This window comes from Alligator sinensis, unplaced genomic scaffold (genome assembly GCF_000455745.1).
Source record: "Alligator sinensis unplaced genomic scaffold, ASM45574v1 scaffold1651_1, whole genome shotgun sequence".
In the NCBI taxonomy this organism is placed as follows: Eukaryota; Metazoa; Chordata; order Crocodylia; family Alligatoridae; genus Alligator; species Alligator sinensis.
In genome coordinates, this window is record NW_005843334.1 from 41694 (window position 1) to 45496 (window position 3803).

The window sequence follows — 3803 nt, forward strand, 5'->3', positions numbered from 1 at the left end:
GGGAGAAGATAACATGATATCCTTTTTTTCCACTGTGAGACAGATGGACCTGTGTGGAGGAAAAAGGGTGGTAAGGTAGACTTGCCTAGGAAGGAAGGTGTTGATCTGGGAAGTCTCTGGGGAGGATTTACTGAGAACTAGCCTAAAGTTGGGTGCGTGATAACCCCAGGGTTATTTCAGTTATCAGCACAAGAGGCCGTGTCTGAAAGTTGGAGACCGGTGCTTTTGGAGAGTGTGTTTTTCTTTGCAGATACCACAGACAGCTGGAGCAGAGGAGCTTCTTTTCCCCATGGAGGCTGTAGCAGAGAACAGATCTTTCTGGAGCAGCAGCACCAACCATGGTTATTAGGGCTATGTGAAGCTTCAGCTCCTGATTCAATTCAGTGGAGATTCAGCCCAATTTGGTGGCTGAATCTCTGAATCTGAATTGAATCAGAGAACTCTTTAACTGAATTGAAACCCTCCAAATCGATTTGGAGAGATTCAGAAAGATTTGGAAATTTGGGCATAGAGACCGCTTTAAATATTTTTTCTACATACCTCTAGGTAGCAGGAGCTCATGAATGCTGTGATGCTGGGGTGCATGGAGTGTCCTACAGAAGCATGGGGGGCTCCCCAGAGCACTCGGCAGCAGACCTGAAAGTGGACCAGAAGCACTTCCAGGTCAGCTGGGGAGCATACGCCCCCCTCCCCCCGTGCCCCTCTGGCTCAGTGACTGGTACCTCCTGGGTGAGGGGGGCACCTGGGGTCCCCCTGCGGCTGATTGCTGAGCTGGGGAGGTGCAGGGGGGCTCACCTGCATGATCCCCAGCAGACCTGGAAGTGAACCAGAAGTACTTGTGGTCCACTTTTGGGTTCGCCGCCAAGCACATGGAGGCCCCCCCCCCGTGGGACATTCCACGTGCCCCAGCATCGTAGTGATCACAAGCTGCACCTGGTACCTCAAGGTATGCAGAAAAAAACTTTTAAAGCTGTGTCTATGTCCGAATCGCTGATTCTCTGAATCGGCATCGAATCTTCAGGTTCGGATTCAGCCGAATCGAATTGGGGACAGTGATCCAAATTAACGGATCGAATCATTGACCCCAATTTGGACCAAATGCGAATCTGAATCCAAATGCCTGCTTTGCACACCCCTAATGGTTATTGTGTTGCCAGTGTGAAGGAGAGCTGACCTTTGTGTTAACCCTGTGTGCTCATGCTGAAATTCAGCAGAGTCTGAAGGTTTAAGCTGGGGAGTTGTACTGGGGGTGTCTTTGATTCAGTTTGTATAGTGTTTTAGTTCATTGACACCTGCCTTTGACAATTAGATTATTGATATCCTGTTCTGCTATTAACTTCATTCATATGTTGATTCTTTTGTAAATAATAAACTGTGTTAATAGTTAGACTGTATTTACTCCAGTGTGTGGGGAAACCACAGGAAAGCACTCCATGGAGAGATCGCCCTGCCTTAGAGGCTGGGAGGGTGACTGAGGGTATTTGACACTCCAGGACCTTGAATCTGGATGTGGCCACAGGTAGCACTGTGGCTAGGGTTACATTTTATTATGCCACTAGATTGCCTGCAGCTATACTGCTCAGAGCAGTTACAGGGCCATGGGTGGCTGAAGAACTGAGCAATTGGATCATATGGGTGGGCATACCCAGAGAAATAGTGACAGATCAAGGGACTAACTTTATGCCTAGCATGCTGAAAAGCATATGTCAGGTGCTCCGAATTAAATATCTTAAAACATCTGTTTCCCATCCTCAAACAAATGGGCTGGTGGAGCGTTTAAATGGCACTTGAAAAGGGATACTCCACCAATGTACTCAAGAGGAGCCCCATAGATGGGATCTCTTGATCCCACCTTTATTGTTTGCTATAAGAGAAGCCCCTCAGGCTTCATTAGGGCATGAGCTAGTATTTGGGCATACGCTGAGAAATCTTCTAGAGGTTGTATGGGATGGGATGCGAAGATGGTAGACAGAGGGACATAGATCCATCAAAGTATGAAACAAATTTAAAACAAAGATTACAAAGCATGAATAGACTGGCTCAGGAACAACTAAGAACAGGACAAGAAGGGCAGAAGGAAAGACACAATTGGGGCATACAAGAAAGGGACCTCCAGGTGGGACAGAGAGTGTTTGTGTTACTACCTAGCTTGATGAGCAAATTTTTGACGTGTTGGCAGGAACCCTTCCAAATTATTAAAAGGATAGGCCCTGTCAATTATGAGGTGTTGCACCCCGGTCATAAATGCAATAAAAACAAGTGTTTCACATCAATTTATTAAAGTCATGGAGAGGAAGGGAAGGATTATTAATAACACCTACAGAGGAAGGGATGAATTGGGTTCAGAAGATGTGGAAGAGGAGGGAAACAGGACAAGAGAGTAAAGGGATTGGGCTAGGGAGCCAATTTACACCAAGCCAAAATCAACATTTACAAAAGTTGACACAAGAATTCTCAGATATCTTTAGCAAAATACCGGGTAAGGCACAAGGAATAGTCCACAAGATAGTAACCCTTGAGGGGAAGTATAATAAGAGAAAAGTGCCAAATCCCCTTTCATAAATACCAATTCATTACGGAGGAATTACACAGAATGCTGCAACAAGGGATCATCATTCCATCAAGGAGTCCATGGCGCAGCCCAGTAGTGACTGTGTCGAAACCGGATGGAACTATCCATTTACGTATAGATTTCAGGAAGCTCAACTGGATAACATGTTTTGATGCTTTTCCCTTGCCACAAGTAGGAAACGTCTTAGAATGTATTGGAAAAGCTAAATACATTTTGACATTAGACTTAGCCAAAGGGTACTTGCAGATAGCCTGATCTTCTACCCGTATAGGTAAGACAGAGTTTGGAACTCCTTGGGGTCTATATGAGTTTAAAAGAATGTCGTTTGGCTTGAATGGGGCAGCAGAGACATTGCAAAGATTAATGGACTAGATGTTAGCCCCTCATCATAAATATGCTGCAGCTTATACTGACGATATAGTGATTTACACAGAGGGGTGGGAACAACATCTGGGAGCTATTTGAGCAGTACTATGATTACTACAGCTGGGAATGATAGCTAACCCAAAGAAGTATGCCCTTGGGCAGGCACAGACTCAGTATTTGGGATTTGTAGTAGGACAAGGGCAGATAAGACCGTTTGCAGACAAAGTGCAGGCTATAAAGAATTATATGACCCCAGTAAGTAAAAGACAGTTGAGACCTTTTGACGCTTGGCTAGCTACTATCACAGATTTATCTCTTGTTTTGCAGAAATTATGAACCCGCTAATGGATGTCATCAAAGGAAGAGGGAATGGTCCAGTGGCATGAAATAAACAATGGGAAGAAGTATTCCAACCTACTAAAGCAGCCTTATGCCAGGAAGTGGTACTTCACACCCCTGACTTCACGCAGCCTTTCATATTCATAGAATCATAGAAGTAGGGTTGGAAGGGACCTTGTAGATCTTCAAGTCTGACCCCCTGCCTGGGCAGGAGGAAAACTGGGTTCAATTGACCCCAGTCAGGTAGGCATCAAGCCACTTCTTAAAGACCCCCAGGGTAGGAGCCAGCACCACTTCCCTTGGAAGTTGGCTCCAGATCCTAGCCACCTTAACTGTGAAGTAGTTCTTACAGATGTCTAATCTAAACCTACTCTCCAACAACTTGTGGCTGTTATTCCTTGTTATCCCGGAGGGCGCTGGGGGAAACAAGGTCTCTCCCAAACCCTTCTGGTCCCCCCTAGTGATTTTATAGATGGTCACCAGGTCCCCCCTCAGCCTTCTCTTGTGAAGGCTGAACAGGTTCAGG